This window comes from Cheilinus undulatus, linkage group 13 (genome assembly GCF_018320785.1).
Source record: "Cheilinus undulatus linkage group 13, ASM1832078v1, whole genome shotgun sequence".
NCBI lineage: Eukaryota > Metazoa > Chordata > Actinopteri > Labriformes > Labridae > Cheilinus > Cheilinus undulatus.
This window is the reverse complement of record NC_054877.1, coordinates 27,118,669-27,139,957: the sequence shown is the minus strand read 5'-3', so window position 1 is coordinate 27,139,957 and position 21,289 is coordinate 27,118,669. Positions and strand designations below refer to the sequence as shown.

At 40.2% G+C, this 21,289-nt stretch overlaps 1 protein-coding gene across 2 annotated transcripts in view; it reads right to left on the bottom strand.

The window, feature by feature from the left end:
* LOC121520296 (ephrin type-B receptor 1-B) overlaps nt 1-21,289 on the bottom strand; it is a 233,456-nt gene that overhangs the window by 141,763 nt on the left and 70,404 nt on the right. The gene's annotated exons all lie outside the window — the stretch shown is intronic.

The following is a 21,289-nucleotide window of genomic DNA, read 5'->3' as shown; positions in this document are numbered from 1 at the left end:
CTTGGCTCGTATTGTGGATTTATTTCCCAAATCCCCCCACCCCACCACAACCACCACCACCAGTGATGATCCAAACCGCTGTAGGCGAGGAGGAGTTAATGAGGTCTACAGCGGAGTGAGTGGGCCTCCAGTCAGTTCATGTTTCTTGTGTGCATATATCTCCTGGTGCTTCCTCCTTCCTCTGACCTTTAAAGCCCCAGCTGCTCAATCAGGGCTAATGGAGAGGGGGAAGACATTGGCACTCCTAAAACAGCCCCGACAATGGAAAATGATGGAAAAGACTTGCAAATCTTTTGACATGACTTTGTTAAATCGAGGGGGGTAAAAGTATGCAAAAAGATCAAACTTAATAGGGCAAGGATGTGGTAGGATCCATGGAAGGACCGCTTTTGGCTCAGAAGACATGAGGCGAACAGTGACACTGCTGACATGATAAACGAGTTTACAGAAATCCAAGGTGCAAATTAAACCAGTTTTTTTGTACACCGTTCCCCTTGCGCCCACTCTGCTGTACTCTCTTCTCCGTCTGCTCTCCTCTCTCGTCTCTGCTCTGTAATGACCATTCATCAGCATTACAGGAACCTGTCCCTTTCAGCTCTGCCTGTTCATTAATACAGCCAGCCCTAGGCTCCTCTGCCCCCGTCTGCTCTGGGTCTAGGAGGGGGTCTTCACTGCCTCTCGTCTAGCCAAATGACCACCATCTTTCACGCCAGCAAGAGGGCCCGAGGCATTTCCGATAATGCCTGTCTGAAATCTGTCCAGAAATTCATTGGCTTCATATAACAATGAAGCACAATTTCCTGCTCTGTAGATACTCGGTGTCACCGCTGTATCAGAGACAAACAAAACTATTACAAGTTGAATCAGCCCCTTTGCAGAAAAGGAGCAACACAATTTCCTCATATCTTTTCAGTACTTTGCATTCATCTGCTGCTCATATCTGTGTGTCAGTGTATGTGTGCTCAGAGAACGTGCTGTTTATAATTTGATGCTTTACCGACCACATATTGATTTGGTGGCTGTTGTTTGCTGCCGAAGAGCTGGAGGCTACAAGCTACATTTCTCCTTCTGTAGGTCCAAAGCATTTGATTACTCTGAGTATTAACATCAAAATCCATTCTTAAGCACCTCTATCATTTTCTTCTTTTCCCAACGACATTAATATGCTAGTGACACATACATCGAAGAGGCAAGGACACTATCTGCTGCAGCAGCGCATGCCCTACAGTCATATCAATACTCTACCTACATTTCCCATTTCTATTCCTTGGCTCTTCTGCAGACCTTTTTTACATCATTTAAATCAAATCTATCTCTTGCACTTTTCCATGGCATCTCTTTGACCTTGCCGGAGAAGGGAGAAAAGAGAAGGCATCATCACCTGTCACCTAACTGATAATGGAATTTCCTGGTCTTTGCATCCATTTCCTCCACAAGGATTTGTGTGTAAAAAAAAAAAAAAAAAAAAAAACATTGCTAGTCCTGCGCTGTGTATATTTAGGCCATGCATTATCGAGCCAAGCGCGGACACTTGTTCCAAGCATGTATCATTCATATCAGCTCAAGGTGAACAAGGTGTGGGAAGGAGACTGAAGAGTCATTATCTTTATGTTCCTGAGTGTAGATCCTCTTGTGTACTAGTTCACCATGCTTTACCTGCTGCAGATACCTTAACACCTGCTGTAGATATTCTATAACTTAAGGCAATAAAACATAAATCTCTCTCCATAGCAGTCCTGGAAAAAACTAAAGAAGATGACATGGATAACATATAGCTAATTAGATAGTGTCGAAATCAGTATTTGATACTGACACCAGTAACAATAGCAGTATATGAGACCAGTAACCAGCACATGTATTGATATGAGAATGTAGTATTGGCATGTAGTGCTGATATTCTGAGACCAATACCAGTATCCATATCACAATCCTATACTGATATCAGGTTCATTATTAGTAAGTGAGACTGACTCTAGTATCAATGTCAGTATCTGACACTGATTTTAGTGTCTAAGACCAACACAGGAACTAATATCAGTATGCAGTGCTGATACTGGAGTCAATTTTAATATCTAATGAGGAAACTTTAGTAACAGTTTATGGTACCAGTAGTGTAATATCTTGGATTGATTTAAATATGATTAATAGTGTCTGAAACAATACCAGGATCAATATCAGTATCTGAGACAGATATCAATGCCATATTCCAAGTCTGGCACCAGCACTGGTATCAAAATGATCAAAATTGGTATATGACACCAATACTTATGTCACATAAGATATTATATCTGATAAGAAATCCTGACACCAACAGACTGATACCAATATTAATATCACTATCTGATACAGACAGGCCAGCCACTCCCTATACGCAGACCACACACAGCACATTGGGCCTCATCATCTCAAAAGGGGGGCTTGCTCTGAGTAGGTTTTTTTTTCATGCACATCAGGCTGGTGCTTGTACGATAAATATTATCATTACAGCATTGGCTAAACATAAACTGTTCCTGGGTGTCACACATCAGTAAATTAACACTCAAGCTATCTATTTTTGGAGATCTGCATCAAATTAATTAGTATGCTGTGTCCACTTGCTCTGCCTCCCTCTCTCCCTCCTGCTGACTGACACACATACACACTCTCTCGATGCACGTCTCTCCTGTAAATCCACTCATTTGTTGGAAAACCCCTCCTGATAAATGACAATTTTGCCTTTGCTTAGTTTGAACTTTGCTGAAAGGCACAGGTCTGCAATGGTAGCATTTAACATACATAACATATTTGTCAGCCTTGTCGATAACTTATTTGTAACTCAGTATTTTTAACTCAGATTTTTTTCTTTTATTTAGAAGGGGCCTCATACCAGTCTGATTAGGGCCTCACTTTGGACAGGGGCAGCACCTAGATAGATACCAGTATCAATTTTAGCAACTGATGTTGAAAACACATCACTATTACAGTATATCAGTATGATGTACCAGTACTTTTGTTGGTATCAGTATCTGAAACAGATACTAATATTCATGCTTTTACAGACCGATACTGGCAGAGACTTACTGTATCCTTTTTTGTATCTGACCCTAGTACCAGTGTTAATGGACTACTATTAGTGCTGACTTCAGCGTGTTGTGGAGTATTGTATTTTGGTGAGGTATACGTGTCCTATCATTTGACAAGTAACTCAACAATGTATTGACAATGATTTTAAAGGGATGCTCAGTATGAACCAATGCTAAAGTCTAGGTATTGAAATCTGTATTGAGTCTTTTATGTGTCTCCATAAAGCCAGCACTCTCGATTGGTTTTAATGTACACATTTCTGCACCACAACATCTAAGTTTTATTATTACCAATCTAACTGAACATAAACTTTGCTGCTGGTAATACAACAGACAAATACTGGGAGCCTCTTTACACAACGCTCATCTTTAACGCCAACTAAATGCACCCATTGGCTCCAATGTAATGGCTTTCCTTTTGCTACTAATATAGGAGACACTCTTTCTCTGCCCCTGATTGTCAAGTGTGCCTATTGTGTGTGTCATTATGGCTGCTCTGTTTTATGGCCAGTAGCGAGGAGATGGAGGAGCTATGGATTCACAGAGCTTAATGTTCGTGTTAATGACCAGTCACAGCCTGAGAGGAGAGGGCGGAGGACAGAAAGAAAGCGGCACAGTGATAGATAAAAGAAAAATACAGGAGTGGAAGGGAATCTAGGAGAAGAAGAGAGGGTGGGGTGGTAGGGGTTGGGGGAGCGGTAATATATTCAGGCTGATGTTCCCCATCCCACTGCCTCAGCTCGCCGCCATCAAGCCATCAATACTCTGCCCTCATAAAGGCCATTCATCACATTGATCTCCTGCCATTACCTTCAAAGGCTAAAATAACACAGAGCAGCTCAGATGGCCACAGCGTTGCTCTGGAGGACTATAGCATCGAGCCATGAGCGGGGGACAAGCTGGGCCCCGATTGCAGGGTTACCTGTCAGAACAGGGATGCAACACCTGTAGACAATGAGAGGAGAAATGGCCTGGACTAATGAGTCATTTAGAGTTGGTGTGATGGGAACAGAACAGAAGATATCATATATACACTGCAAGATTCCCCTTTGATGTAACAACAATAATAATGATCAGACTATCCATAGAGCTAGAGCTATCTAACTGATTTTTTAAGAACAAACGGGCTTATGAAGAAAAACTACCTAACCTGCTTTAAAGAGGCTAAGTTTCAATGTAATTCCTGGACCATGCACCAGTTCCAGCATAGTCTTTGGCCATTAGATGGTACAATCCCATGGTCAAAGGCTGTTCAGGGCAAATACAGATGGTCAGAGACAATGACTATAAATGCACTGGTTGTAAAATTTAGGGCTGACATTGATACAATGTTAAAAATAACAATTTAAGTCCATTAATAAATCTCTTCACTAAGATTGTTAGAACACAACTTTGAAATGTTTATATTTTCTTGTTAAAGATTATCTTTTTTTTATTTATTAGAGTGGCCCTAATAGACAATCAATGAATAGGTTATTACTGATCTTTTGATGAGAAAAAGTATTTGTAGATAAGGCCATCCGTCAGGGGGTAATAATCGGGGGAGCTTTCTTAGGACCAGCCAAACTGGGGGCTCATGGAGGTCAGAAAAATGATGGTCCACTGTAAAGTTAAGCTGTAATAACTTTTTTTTATTTGTAACCTGAAAAATAACCACTCTTGTGAAAGCAACAACAAAAGAAATATATGCCTTTTTCAAAATGTTAACCCCTTTTCTTAAAACATAATTCCTTTTTTTGTAATCTTAACATTGTGGCTTGGCGCACTGAACTTAAACCCTTAGGAAAGTAATGTCAGACTTTATAGCTAAGCTAAGATATGCACAAACATCACGATGCCAGAAATAATGTATAAAAAACTGAGATAGCTTTATGGAAAATAATTCTAAACACTGTAAAAAAGACCAAAAAAAAAAAAAAAAGAAAAGAAAGAAAAGTGGAAAAAGTGGTGAAAAAGACAAATATGGGTGTAGTGAAATGGGTCAAAAGTGGCAGGACCAAGTGACAAGATGGGAGGATTGTGGCAAAAAAAGTTGCATATATGGGCAAAAAGCTTAGAAACTGTGACAAAAGTGGCAAAAGGAAGTGGCAATATGGGCAGGCAAAAAATATAAAAACAAAAAAAGGTTTAAAATAAAAAAAAAAAAAAAAAAAAGGCAGACATGAGCCATAAAGCAGATAAATGGGTTTTAAAGGGCAACAAGGGCCAAATAGCAACAGAAATGGGTTAAAAGTAGCAAAAATGGGGGCAAGGTGTCCAAAAAGGGTTAAAAACTGAAATATAGTGGCATAAATGAGCAAAACAGTGATGAAAAGGGGTTAAAAAGTGGATGGATAAATAATTTCAGGGCGTTCTATGCTGGAATTTTGTCAGCCAAAACATTTATATTCATATCTAATATTTCCAAGTGAGTCCTGAAGGTCTTCTTAGACATAAGTAGGGAAACCTCCACTCTAGATAACAGTGTTATTAGAAAGAATATGAAAGCTTCTGTAACAGAATTCTTTATTTTAAGAAATCCTGACCTTATATGAATAACATGTGTGTCTTTTATATGGATGTTGTAGAAAGAATGTCATCAGAAAAGATGGCTGCATTGTCCCTCTTTCCATTTGTTTTGATGGTACTCCAACCTGGAGGTTTCCAACCTTTTTCATGTTAAAAAGTCAACACTTTCATTGTTTCACTGATAAAGCCCAAAGAAAGACCTCTTAGTAGAGGTCTTACATTATTATCAAAGACCCTTGTATATACGGTTTTATAGAGTTTTTATCATGATTAAGTTCATTTGTGCAAATCTCAATTTGACAGCCTTTGAGTAGTTAGAGCCCTGTTTTACTTTTTGTACTTATAAAGGTGAGCAAAAAAAAAAAAAATCCTTGTTCAGCTCTTGTGTCAAAATCCTCATAGACTATTTAGTGAAAGTGGGGAAATGGTTGCTGCACAATAAAATTTTGACAACTACTTCCATCCTGATGTAGTCTAACGTTACCCTCAGTCATTCTAAACCAGCCAAGTAACTTGGCAGCAGTAGGTCTGCTTGTGGCTCGGGCTTTGCTACATATAAAGCAGGGCCGTGACTACTTTCAGCTCATTATTCAGCATCAGTCAACTCAGACAAATTGAAGAACAAAGAAGCATCTACAGGGAATGATCTTCAACCTCCACTCTGCTGTCTGATTCTCAGTGGAGTCACACTTATAAACTGATCAGCCAGTTAATACATCATGCAACATGCTCAGAAATACTTAACACAACTGATGAGCGGCTGGGTGGTTGCACATTGAAGCCCCTTGGTCTTGAAAAAACTACACAATGCTTTTGTTAAGAGTTTTTACTATTAGTTTACTATTAGGTGTTTCTTAATTGGGGAACAAAACTCTCCATTACTCTGTCTGATGATGGGCTATTACAACAGCTACCAACACAAAGGACAGATTAAAAAGTAGACTAGGATGGACAAATGACACTATTCCATCACTATGATGTTTCCTTCAATTTCATCCCTAAAAGCACTTTATCTTTGTGCCTTTTAGTTAAAGTGTTAAACTCTGAGCTGAAGATTTGAAGGAACAGTCTGCAGGAAACTTCCTTCAATTCTTCACTTCCCCAAAGGCGCAGAGATTTGGTTTGTGTTTAAATATTTTCTTCACTAATAGCATTTCTAGGGCGTTGTGTTTATATCTGTACCCCTAGAGGATCGGCTGGCACATTTGTGAGCGCTCTCTACCCAAGAGCAGTCTGTTCATCTATCATTGCAGGGCTAAAACATGTGGGTGTAGGCAAGCAGGAGATTGCTTTTCATACTACAGGCTAAGGATGGACATTTCAATAATGAGCCTATTTGTTATTCATGACAACACAACATGGTACTGAGGCAGGGAAAGTACACCGTCAGAGGATCTACTTTTTAAAGAATTAGGCATGAATAAATCAGGATTTAAAGGTCTGGTGTTTCCCTTTTGATGGAAAGAGAAAAGCAATGCATGCAGGTGAAATTCACATCGACAGATTTGTAAAGGCCAAGGTCTCAGAAGGACAGTGGATTATACCTGGACATGAAAAGCTGAGATAGGGATTGAACTCTTTATGCCCCTGCTGAAAGATGCTCCTCTCATTTTGCAAAGCTCACCGCCGACAGTAATCACAAGCCAGATAGCTTTCTTTTTTTTCTCCCTCCAAAGGCTGCTTGGAATCCCTCTGCCTTAATGAGTACATTTGCATTTCAACCTTTGGGGTCCGTTCCTTGAAGTCGATAGAATGGACATGTCAAATAAAGCAACAGCTGGTTTGCTTTTCCAACAATAACTAAGGCTGAATTCACTATTTTAGACTTATCGCTTCTTGTAAATTCACATATTCTGAGCGCTACGCTTCATCTCCACCCTCACACACAAACACACACACAGACTGCAGCCTCTAAAATATGCAGCGGCATGATTGCTATTATCATTTCTGATCAGCTGTGTTATTGAATGAGGGTACGCCGTCGGGCCAGTTGCATGGGAATGATTATTTTGCGGGGCATCTGCGGCCTAGTTCCACCTGGCTGAATGTGATGGATGGGGAGGAAATGGTGATGTCTGAAACACTCCCAGTCCTGCCAGATCCCAGCCACTCCATAATTACAGTCACCCAAATTGGACTGTGTTTGTCAGTCTGTAAGCATTAGATCAATCCACTCCTTGACCACGCCCATGCCCTTGATCGATGCGTTTAATTGAGCTGAGGTGAGCAGGAAAGTTCATGTTGACTAAAAACTACCAGAGCTGCCTCATCTTTTGTGGTGCTTTCATACTAAAATCAACATGCTTATATTCCACGTGAGAAATGTGCTGTGTTGGCACATTATTTGCAATTTAATCTCATTATATCCTCCCAAATCTCTTTGATATGGCTTTTCCTTAGATCCTAAAAGAGGTACACATAATGGCATCACGCTGTGCCATTCAACTGACAAATCCACACAGACGCCTCACACTCTCACTCTCCTCCTTGCAACTTTTCTTATATCACTATTAACGTCAGCATTTTCAATTACGTGCTGCTTGCTTTGAAGCTACAGCTGATCTGCTCGGCAGAAGATGTTTATAAACTGATCTGCTGGTAAACACATCTCTCCAAGATACTGGGGGAGTTACTAAACATGGCTATATACTCTCTACACCAAAGACAGTAGTCTGCAAATCAGCAGTAATGTTTGTTTTTTTCACCATAGAAGAATAAAGGCAATTTAGCTTCTTCTTTATCTACATAAGATTTTAAACTCGAACCATTAATTCAAACATAATTCAAAGAGAGTGGTGGGTGGTGGAGCCTTTACAAGGTTACTTGATGTAGGTGGGAAATAAGAAAGTAATGAATTACTGAAAATACATAAATATAAAAGAGACATTTGTGAAAGGAAACTTCAGCTCAATAAATATTAAAATGTAATGCTCATAAAAGTGACATTTGAAATAAATATTTGTAAAGGGCTGCAGATCTTAGATGCCTTTAAACACTGATGATAATAGATATAGTACCAGAAAACCTGGAATATGAGTCACCCCTTATCATCTTCCTGTGAGCCAACTTCCATTTTCTTCAGTAAAGTCTACAATGTGTAGTTTTTGTGTCCCTCTTTCAGTGCCATCTGATCTCACTGTATAGAGTTTGCACATCTGTTCACTATAATACAGTAGAGGACCCCTCAATCTGTGGTAATTGTTGTGAGACAGACAGTCCCGGGGTGTCACCTGTTCTCTTTAATTGAGGAGTCCTTTTAATTAAATCAGCACGCCATATGTTTTTTTTACTTATCAGTAACCCCCTGTTTTCTTTGCATGCAGGATTGTCACTTAATGAGGGAGAAATAACAGTTAAAAAGTGGCGCCAACCCCTGCCAGTCTGCCTCCCTGCCTGCCTGCCATGTATTACAGCAAGTAGTGAGCTGTTAGGTGAATGCTTGTAATCCACAAATATAGGGGTTTACTGGTACACAGCCAGTTAAAGAAAAAAAGTCTTAAAAGTTCAATTTAAAAGTTGTTTCCACCAAGCGCTCCAGTTAAGTTTGGTATGGTATGAGGTTATGGTCAAAAGTAAGAAAGGGTTCCACATAACGGACTTCCTTAGGGGTGCCTAGCTTATCTATCCGTCCTTAAAGGGTGGAGCTATACACACAACAATAGAGGGTATGCACTGACGTCACTTTCAGCACAAGGCATGACTGCTCAGCCAACAGTGACAAAACACAGCTGTCTGCTCTATGAGAAGTGGGTGAAAACAGGAGAAAAACAGACTTATATCCACTTAAACTGAAGATATTTGGACTCAACAGAGATCCATACTGTACCCTGGACTGTAGACATTGATATGTGGTCACTCATTGAGTTTCCTCACATTATGTGGACCTGAGTTAATTTACATGAAACATGAAGCATGATTTTTAACACCAGTGGGGGTACGGGTGTCTGTGGCAATGCAAGCTACTTTGGGCGTTGCCATGCCAAACACTACCAAAACATATTCAATCAATCTGGACCACATGCTGGAAATGCAGCTTTATAAACTGGATTTTTGCGATGCTTCCTGAGTTAGTCAAAGCAGCATACGTCAACTTTCCAGGGAGTACATGGATAGTAACTCCCATATGGATGGATACATTAATGGCAATGATACTGAACACAACAAAAATAGTTCAAAAGTAATTAATACACAGTAAAATGAATCTCAATATGAGGGAGCAACAAGTTTTACGCTATAAAGGAGGAGGCTGGGCTGGAGGAGGTTAGGCTGTGTCAGCAACAGCAGCAGCATAGTGCATCAGCATTAACAGAAGCAGCGATAAGTGAATGGTACATCACATTTAAATGGATGCTGTGTTGAGTTAAAAAGCTGTGATGGCTGAGGGAGCTGGGAGGCGACAATTGGGATCAGCTGGCTATCAGCTAATCATGACTGGGTGTATGACTACAGTGTCCTGTATGAACAAAAGCTGAGCTTCATTTTTATCAACTACAAAAATTCAACATTTTATCTGTGAACTACAGCAATTTAACCTAAAAATAAAATAAACTTTGACAGCTAGGAACCAGTAATTGATCATTAGTTAAATCTCTGATTGAGAACAAATATATCATCTTAAAGGTTTACAAGATAGCTCTACCTGATGACAAACTTGGATCTGGCCAGTCCATCCACTTATCCAGGTTACAGTGCAGTTACATAATGCTATATGCAATGCTAATGTAATAAAATAAGTAGTTTTAACATTGGCACCCTGACAGAAGACATAATTCATACATAACTGGTGCAACTAGCCACAGATCTTTAAAATGACTCATAAAAGATAAATAAGACTGTTTCAATAAAGCCAACAACAAAACAAGGTTAACTGAATTGTGGTGAGATAAAAAAACTGTTTCTTGTCAACTTTTATCTCTCCTTGCACCTGGTGACACCCACTCAGGTACAGTCAGAGAAACCGTGCACTCACAGTGCCTCTGTAAGGCTTCCAGTTTCCACTAGCAACATTACCTTAAGTTACCCTACGTGGAAGGCTTAAGCCGCATGTTGTATTGAAATATGACAGGCTGTGTAACCTCATGGATCTATTGTGGAGGAAGATAAGGACTAAATGATTCATCAGCCCTGTGTATATTGGAGATGTGCCCTGTTGCACTGTGGGTCTGTTAAGAGAAGAAAATCTAATCCTAAAGATGAAATGGGATGAAAAGGAGCGAAATTTACTGAAAGTGTAAGCAAAATGTAAAGAGTTAGATTTTAAATAATTCAATGTGGACAAAAGGTACAAAAAAGGATTGGAATTGACAAACAATAGGGGTAGGAGAGAAAGTTAGCCAGAAATATGTGAAAATCTTTCACTCAGCAGGTCTCTTGTGGCCAAAGGCAAAGGTCATTTAGGCATGTACTGCAGCGGGTGTTTCAGCAAGAGACAGTAATGTATCATCTCTTGCAAATGCAAAAGGCTTCCTGCCTGTCTTCATGAATGTGTATAAAAACACTCCAAAGCAAAATGCTTGACAGCCTGTTCCTCCAGAAAAAAAAAAAACATGTAGTGAGGTTTAGATGAAGATGGCGCAAAAGGGAGTCTAAGGTCTGAGACAGACAAGTGGGAGTAAAGACAAACTGGGAAAAATATGTGGCAACAGGGCGAATGAAAAAAGATAGAGGAGAAGAAAGGGAAGGATTTAGAGCTATTTCCATCCCCCTCTAAAATAGCTGGTACTATAGCTAGTAGTGGGTTAGACTCACAATAACTCCAACACACATAAGTCACACTAAGCTTCCTTTCCACTCTCCTGAATTCGTGCCAAATTATGGATAGGCTCATTTCTCCTTCTTCCTTTTTTGCCCTACTTCTGCTGCTTTGTTCTGTTATTTAGTCTTTGGCAAAAATACAGTCCCTTGTTCCTAAAACATCCAAGAGAATCCTCACATGTGGAATATGAAGCAGGGAGGGAATCAATAATTGAAGGATTATGTTATTTTGTCTGAAAAACAAAAAAGAGAAAATGGTAAAATATCTGAAGCTGGCAAACTATTTGTGGAAAATGTGGTAAGGGATTTCAAAACAAGGCTGATTTGGCATGTTTTAATGTTATTTATAATTCTGTCATGTTCGCCTGTCTGCCTCTACATGTTGCTGCAGTCTTGGACATAAGATTTAGAAAGCAAGCAAACCAACAGAAACAAATATTTGGAGCTAAAATATGGCATGGGAGTGGTTCTACAGAAAGCATACAAAAGAGAGACACAAAGGCTTAAATACAAAGCCATGCACAGACAAACACAGGCTGAGAACCATGGAAACATTGGGGAATAAGTGATCAATTTTCTTACAGTTCCACTTTTCATGCTCAGATTGGTTTGTGAGCTCAGAGCACCTTCAGCAGAAAGGCATTGGGCTTGTTCACCGAGACTTGAGCATCCTGGTTTGGATTGAGTGTTTTAAGTATTACATCTTGTGTTTGGGCTTGTGAACATCGTATCCTGATGTCTGAAACTAGAAAAAGCTGATTTTGGAAACCCTATTTTGCCACTCTGAAAGACAACAGAATAATGTAGCGTGCACCTTACTCCATGTCAGACAGGAACACTCATCAAAAATTTAACAGTCTATTGCAAAACAGACTTCTGCTTGGTGTTGAATGCTCTGCTAAAAGCTGCTCCCTTTGTTAGCCAAACAGCATGCTTTGACTTAAAAACTCTACATCAGGGTGCAAACAAAACTTTAGGCTTGACAGAAGGAGGCTATGGTGGTAGAGGTTAAACTCTGCCTGTAACAGTGCAGTGTCACAGAGCTTTACAGGGTTTATGTCAGTTAGTGATCATGTGATCCTAGTTATCAGTAGATTACAGCAGACTACCTGCTGTTTTTAATAACCAATATGTGGAACAAGGAGTAAAAGGGTTTTGATTTTTGGTAATGCAAAAGTACTTAAATGTGCTACTTTTATCATGTGAATATGTAAACCATCACCAGTCAGCTGATTGCAGCTGGATGTGTGACTTCCATGTCCTGTCTGAACTAAAGCTTGGCTTCATTTTCTGATGGCGGCTGACTACATTATGCTTGCCTCAGCCAAGTGAACTACCAGTAAAACAAACATGGCAACAGCAACGAAAGAATATTACTTCTGGAATGAGCAGAAGAAAGTACCACCAGTCTCCATTGTGCATTTGACCCTTGTTCCCTTGTCCTACCCAGTGGCAGGGACAGAACAATGTCAGTCAGGAATGGTTTAATATGTGCTGTTGCTTTCTTCTCTCACTGCTAGAAATGAGGTGGATAAGCTGTTTCTGCAACGTGATGTGGTCAGCCTGCATTAAACCACAGAGGAATAACCAGGGATAGGAATAACTTATTATTCTCTGTGTGCATGTAACACCACATCCCAAATATGATCTAAGCATGGATAAGGTAAGGCTCTTGTGACATACTTACATCCATATACATGCATTAACTGGTGAAGCACAACGAAATAGGTCTTCTGTTGGTATGACAATGTCAGCCATGTGTGTTTATGCTTGTGTGTAAAAAAATCTCATTAGCGGTTTATGAGGAGTTATATGTGTGCATTCGTGCACATGCATGTGAAGGTGAATTCTTGCACATGTGTAGTTATAAATCAGTTTGTGCACATGTGCACGATTGTGTGCACAATTGTGTGCATGCCTGAAATGAAGACATCGTTCTCACCTGAGCACTGGAGCATAGAAAGTATGACTCACCGGCTTTTTTAGCCGCTCATTGCATTCCAGCCCAGACTCTGCAGGTTCAGAGTTTACCTCCATCCTTTTTTTTCCCTCTCTCTGTTTCGCTTAAAATCCACCCCCATCTTCTCTCCTGTCTCCTTTTTCTCTTCCTTACTTTTCCCTCCTGTGCCCCCTTGTGCAGGCTGAGCCTCTGCCTTGCTGTCTGTCTGTCAGGGAATGAATTATTGAGGTGTATTGAGTCTGGTCAGCAGATGGTGTGATGGCTGTTATGGATCTATCTACGCTCTTTAGGAATCGCTGAGTGTATGCGGACACCTGTCCAGTTAAGGCCTGCAGGAGCTTTGCCGAAGCCTCTGGCGCAGCGGGAGAGCTCGGCCTGGATCGCCCTAAACCTGTTCTTCTACAGCAGTTCCTGCACTCACACATGCAGGTGCACATTTTCCAAGGCACATTTAGGCTCTTTAAGATATGCCTGAGCACACACAAGACCTACAGAAGGGAAATGCGACAGAGTGTAAGTGCAAACAAACATTTCAGGATGAGATCCACTCTTTTTTCTGTCTTTATGCATCTGCTACATCCAAAGCAGAGATGGATTTTCCTCCAAAATCTCTTCCTTATCTGTCTTCATCCTCACTCCCTACACCTTTTGTGTCCCTAAACATTCATCCTCCACATCTCTCACTTTTCCACTCAGCAAACCCCCATCCCACAAGGCCCCTAACAACCTGCTCTGTTTATCCACGCTCGACAGCACCCACAGCCTCTGTCAGTACTGCCACAGCCACCCCACTGACCCCAGAATCACCCTCCCTTAAACCCCCCTCCCTTTCTCTCCAAGGATCTCACCTCCGAGCCGGGACCCTGTCTGCGACCTCCGACAGTCACGAGTTAAGCTGAGCTCTCCTCCACACGCACAGCTGTAGCTGGACATTGCAGTCGTTGCTTTTTGTCTCTCTCTCCCACAATTGATCTCTTGCCCTCTTTCACTCAGGTTGCTCCTAATCCCACCCCACCCACCCACCTCATGACCCCCCTTTCCAGATTGTGCAACCCCTTTTAGCCACTCCACTTTGCACAGACACATTTAGTCCTTCCATCCGCTTCCCCTCTCACTCCCTCCAAGCTCGCCAAATCCCATCTAGTGAAATTCCAGTGAAGTTTCCCCAAAGATTTCAAATTTGTTTGTCTGTCCTTACTTAGGACGGCCAGCATGATTTTTCTTTTCTTTTCTTTTATTAACCTGTGATCCAGCTGTTCATAACACCAATAAGCACACATGACCAATGGCCTAATAAGGCCGGGTGTTTATGGTTTTTGTATATTTCCCTGTGGTGACATAGAGCTGCAGCTTACTTAACATTATGAGCCTCAAAGCATCTTTAAGAGGCTCCTGCTCTAACCTGCTTTTAGAACACCACACATTCCACTTAACTTCCCCTTTTTAACCACATAAACCTTCTTCTAAAAGGTTTGATCTTCAACATCCCAACTTCTCACCTTTTCAATATGCTAAAAACACAAAAGGAAATCCAGATTACTCTAACTCAGCTTGCAGGAAATCAAATAACATGACAAAAGTGGGACACATTGTTAACTGCAGCTTACGATGAATTGGCATGTAAGTCAATCCAACCATGCCTGTCCTGCTAAGTATTATGAAACAGCGCTGAGATTGATAGTTTGTGCAGGGAATCAGTCTGCCTCTTGTGAACTAAGGCGTATACAGTATAACTGCCAAGTATTTAAAACCCACATTATACAAGCACTTGATCTTGTGCATGTACAAATACAGCAAGCAGAATGCACACCTCTGCAGGTGCTTTATTTTCATCCTTTAATAAAATGCTTTGAGTTAAAAAAAAAAATGACATTGATCACAGAGGTGATGGAAGTGACTTATAGATGTCACATTGTTTTCACACTTTACAAGCAGGCAGAGTAACATCAGGGTCAAATTTCCTCTCTCTCTCTGCAAAATAGCTCTCTTTTCCCCCATTGTTACAAGGAAATATGAAAATAAAAATCCACAACTATTATTACCTAAGAATGTGAAGTGATGCTCAGTGTTAAAGATAAAGTTGGGCCTTATTTATAGTTAATTACATTCTGGTGACCTGCAAAAATTTTAGAGCCTAAAATAACCATCAAGCACCAATTAACTTCATCTACATTTCACATTAAAAAGGTTAAATAAAAGTTGAAATGTTTTTTAAAATGGTTTGATTGTGCTTGATTTTGCTGTTGGAGTATACAGCACCTCAGGTTATTAATAGCCCAAACGTCATCATTTCTGATTACTGATCTACACACAGAAAGAAGAATTGACTTGTTTTTAGACTCACATAAAACTAGTGGTGCATGTGTAACAGTATGCTATTGTGCCAGCGCCAGTCAAACTGTGCCAGGCCATGGCACAGCGTGCCCGTGTGCAACCGTCCCAGTTGATACTCTGACAGTTTGACAAAGCATGATTAGACGACAGAACAGCCTGCTATTGGTTGTCACAGCCCCTTCACAAAGCATTGTGGGATACAAAATATACAAAATGACGCTTAGCATAGCCACTAGCATCAGAAACAATCAAAGAATTGATTAGAAAAATGGATAGGAGGAAGCTCAACACAGGATTGACTGGTGTAGGTTTAGGGTGAATCTCATGTTTACCCCTTAACCCTTCTCCTTAGCCCTACCCCTTTGTCTACCCCTTCCCCTTTCCCCTTAAAACAAAGTGGTAAGAGGTAGGGGTGAAAACATTCCCCTAAGAAATGAGATTTCACTTGAATGCTGTTCATCATCACACAGTGCTGATAAACAGTGCATCATCAGAGGTGCCAATAAAGCTCCAACCATCTCATTCATACTATGGATCTTCGCGTTGATCCTCTCCATATATTCATACAGTTAATAGCCCTGGTTTACACGTATAAGTACTGAAATACAATAAGTTCCCATCCCTAGTAGCTTCAAATTGAATATATAAGAAAACACAACGGTCGTATTTTCTATAATCATTTATAAATGCTGAAAATATTTACATTTACACGCCTCCTTCCTCTGTTGGTCCATTTCGCAAGTGAACGCAGTGCATGTAGGGAAATTCATCATACCCCTTGGTTTCAAGTGTAGTCCTGAAAAATCTTTGTTTCAAGGGCTATGTAGTCCTTGGCCCTTAGTCCTATTCCTCGATTCCAAGAGAACTGGGACACCCTTCACCTGATGTGAACTTGCAAAACCAAGGGGAAGGGCTAAGTTAAGGGCTAAGGCGTAGAATGGGATTGACGCTTAATCTTAAATGACCCCTAAAAGTCACCAAAGTTCCAGGCTAGAGAAGCTTCCAGAAGGGCTACGAAGGCACAGATGGTGTCATTAGAACAGCAAAACAGCAACCTACAAGAGGGAGAAAAGTAAGGGGCCACAATTTATGGTTCCAAAGTTATTTAAGTTTTTGTAAACTACCTTACTTCTTGTCATATATAACAAAGTCAGTCTCAGAGGGTTAAAATAAGGTTGATATCAAACAAAGTTGTGTCTCATGGTTAGTCTGTCTTGGGTGTGTAAAATGTCATGGCTAAAGATCAAATCAAAGCAGCAAGGACTGTCTGATGTGGCCAGTGAATACAGCAGGAATGAGTGATAAGGCATGTCTTAACCACTTCCCTTTTAAAGTTTGAGTGTAGATGCCCCTTTAGCCTCAACTCTCAATTCTACTTCTTTACTGTAAAATAATGCAACTTTAAGTAAAGGTTCACCTCACTGAATAAATTTCCTTGTAGGAGGTCTTTTTTATTTAATACAGCAAACTAAAAAAGTTTGCCTATATGTACACATTTGACCATAAAAAAAATCATCTTTTCAAAAAAGTTGTTTCACTGTAAATTGATTATCTATAAAACTTTTTAAATTCAGGAACCATGTCACTCTTTATGGCTAGAAATGCTTCCATTTACTTCAGCTGCCTGTAAACGAACATTATAGAGGTAAGCATATGTGCTGTATTCATACGTTTGCATGTGTGAGTCATTGTCCTTCATATCTGTGCTGTCACTTTTGTGTATGATGGGGTCAGAGGGCATTTTCTGAACAAACCATGTGCGTCAGAGGAGATGAAGAGAGAGAAAGGGTGAACTGACTCACGAGGATGGGGGTGAGAAAGGAAAAATAGATGACTGAGGTGAGAGTCTATAGAGAGAAGGATGAAATACATCCAGCTGAAATGATACAATAGACAAATGTCAGCCTGAGAATGTGCATGATGAAGGAATAATGTAATGTTATTTTTCATGTGTACATCTGTTTTCCTGCAGAGCCTTTCTTCTCTTGAGTAGATGCTAATACAGGAGTGTGCGTCCGCATACTGACGCTTAATTTTACATCCACACAGCCAGGCGTGATATGTCCTTGTGTTTACATCAGTGGAACTAATGACACTGCTTCTGTAATCCTTCAAAATTAACCCTTCAGGTCAGCCGACCACAAACAGACACACTTTTACACTTCTTATGAACTCCTGAAGGAGAAGCCAATGAAGGAAGTTGATGAGATGTATCGAATGGCTCAGGGACAACACAGGCCTGTGTGTGAGTGTGTTTTCTTTTGCTGTGTGCGATAGTCTGTAAGTTATCGGGGTTGCACAGGGAAGAAAATTGATCAAGTATCCAGCGGCAATGCAAACAAATATATATACATTATTAAAATCGGTATGTGTAGTCATACATGTCAAAGTGTGTTGTATAGCCTGTATCTTTGCATCGACTTCACTCCTTACAATCCCTGTAGGCTATAGGCAGGCATAAGAGTCTTTTAGAGTTCATAGTATAAGATATGGTACACAGGTGGAATATAAATATGTCTGGTTAGATATTTAATACTTGGGGTTTAATTTATTTGTATACACAAACAACAGGTGCACTAGAGACCCTCTGAGATAACCACCTTATAACAGCAAATTATCAAAAATGAGCCAAACTCCATGTAATTAGATCATTAGCTCTCACACAAAAGAAAACAATCAAACCCTTTTAATTATGGGGATTTGTAGTTATTTACTTGTGTGTACAATTTAAAGCCAGAGTGCATATTATGAAGCTGCATTGCTCACTCACTACAAGCAAGGTCAAGTAAGCAGTGAGTGAGGTGAGTTCTTAAAGTGAGCATTATGAGTGTATTCTCCCTAAAGCTGGTTTCTGCCTGTCTGAACTCTTACACCAGGAGCAGCTTAAAAAACTATGCTCAACACAGTCGAGGGGCTCTGTGTGCCTGGAGGCTCACTGAACTCAACAGCCTTGGATGGAAACTGCACTCTAAATGTCTCCACTCAGTAGGTCTTAGTGGATATTTTCACCTCACAGAGAGAAAAAAGTGACAAAGTGAGGCTTATCCTTGAAAAAAATCTGTTGTTCTTTGTTCCATGTCAAGTCAAACAATGCCTGTCTCTGACCAAAGGGGCGCATCAAGAAGGAATAGTATACGGTATATTGTTCACGCTTTGTAACATCTAGGGTGAAGGCTGAGAAGTAGAAGAAAACGTATCTCATCGTTATAAAGGAACTCAGTCTTATTTGCTATTATGTCGACATTTTGTCAACATTTCCACAAAAAATAAAGTGGAAATCTGAAGTCAGAAATTGAGCAAATTTTTTTCTAACTAGTCAAACAAAATGCTGATGGACTATTTGGCAGTCATCAAGATGTACTGTAAGAGACTGTAAGAGACTGCATCTTTACCATACCTGCAACTATTAAGGTTTCAATATCGGGGGAAGGTTTAAAAAAGCTTTGCTTCAATGTTACATTTGTGCTGTTGAGATGATATTCCTTTGGATACTGTTACAAATTGAACTGGTTACATTAGTTCTTTAACTGCCTAGATCTACAGATTGGGTCTCTTTCCTCTTTTTTTAAATCAAATCTGAAAAACCTTAGAGTAATTGAGAAAAGCAGCAAAAATCCCACATCAAAGCAGGCATCAATGACAACAGAATGACACTGATTAAGTCAGAAGCATCATAAAGGAGAAGCTGGGGTGGAGAAGAGTTGCAAAAAGCGGCTCGCAATGGAAGCAGGAAAGCATAACTATGATAGTGCAGTTTAACCCCGTGAGCCCTAAGCTGTTTTATAGCCATTGTGTCTCACCTGGACTTTCTGTCTTAAAAAGCTTGTTAAACATCAATCCTGTGGTGCACAGTCAAGCTCTAAACATCCTTTTGGTCAGAACAAACTGGAATATGTGTACTGCAGTAGAAATGTCACTTGAATTTTTAAAAAGTTATGGGACTATAAAGACTAGAGGACAAAAAACCCTGAAAAATTAAAACTCAAAATTCGTTTGTATTAAATACGGTAAACTTGTCACATCTCTTTGGAACCAAAAAAATTAAAAATAAACACTCTGTGATAAAAAGTTTTCAAAGAATACACATTTTAACAAAAAATACCCAGAGATTTGGGGAATTTAAGTCATTATTCAAAATAGTTCCTGTCCGCAGAGACTCTGAGGGCCACATCACAGCCTTTCTGTGTCTCTTCCTCTCTATTATGAGTTATTCAGGCTCTCTTCTACAGTTTCAAAGTCTGTGCACATACGCTGTATGACAAAACTTGATGTAATGACAGGATAGCCTTCCATTGGTTGTCACGGTCCAGTCACAACGGATTTTGGGATACAAACAGTCAATTTGGTGACAGGCTTACCCGAAAAATTGGTTATAAATGGATTTTAAAAATGTCCAATGTCGGAGATACTGGTGTGGATTAAATCTTTGAAGAAAACAGAATATAAGCCAAGTTCCAGGCTTGTTAGATAAAGTTCTGTAAGAGCTATGAAGGCATGGATAGTGGCATTAGAACAGCACAATGGAGGGCTTTCAGAGGAATTTATTGTTAAGAATCATTTAACTTTGAATAACGTGTCCCTTCATCTCATATATACAAACAATTGTGGTCGCCGAGTGTTAAATATGAGTATGAGTTTGATTAACCAATAGTGTGCCTAGAGTGAAGCAGCTGATTTTCAGCTGATGAGGGCGTGCATGAGATCAGCTGATTATGGCAGCGCTTGTCTCCGTAGCCTGTCTGAACTAACAGTCTATCAGTCTAACTATCTTCAGAGAAAACATTTCAAGTGTCTTGTTCTGTGAAAACAGATTACTTGTAATAAAGTTTTAGGGCTGTGAAAGTCATGGGAGTCTCCCATGGCGTGAGGCTGAGAGATACCATTCAAATGCTGAAGGAATCGTGGAGTATGGGACAGTATGCTATTAGACGTAGACACATCATTGGTTCCTTGATTCAAGTTTTCAGACAGATTAAAAATCAAAATGTAACTTTGTAGCATAGGGGTGCAGAGGGCCTAGTGGTTCGGTTGCACCCCATGCACACCGGCAGCTCGGGTTCAATCCAGCCCGTGGATCCTTTCCCGCATGTCTCTCCCCTGTCAGTTTTATCGGTTGATATATCAATGCAACTTGACAGTAAAAGCATTTCACTGAGATAAAATAATAGCTTAGTATTGAGTTCAAATTAAGAGGATTCTGTGCACCAAACACCCACACACAAACAAACTTGTGTAACCATAAAATAAACCCACAAAATTAAACCACATTCCAGGCTGTTTTAGTTACTACTCCTTTGGGTCGACCAAAAACAGGCACAGGGCAGCACTTTCCAGTGCCAACACTCAGTCCAAGAGCAATAAAAGCTCCCTTTACACGTGTGTAAAATGCCTCATAAAAGACCCAAAGACCCTGAAAATGTGAGAAACACTCTTTGTCTGTCCTGAATTGCTCCTGAAAGATCCATGCCATCAGTGTTGGTCTGCAGAGCTTTTCACGGAGTTATTAAATTACAGCAGCGAGGACAAGGCTTTTAAATTCTCTTAAGGTCCATTTGTGTAATTGGCCAATCATGCTTTAATACTGTGATTCTTTAAAGGGGGAAAAAAAATCCCTTTCTGATGAGTTGGTGCTTTCCTGCATTGCCACTACTACCTGCAAGTTGGAAATAGT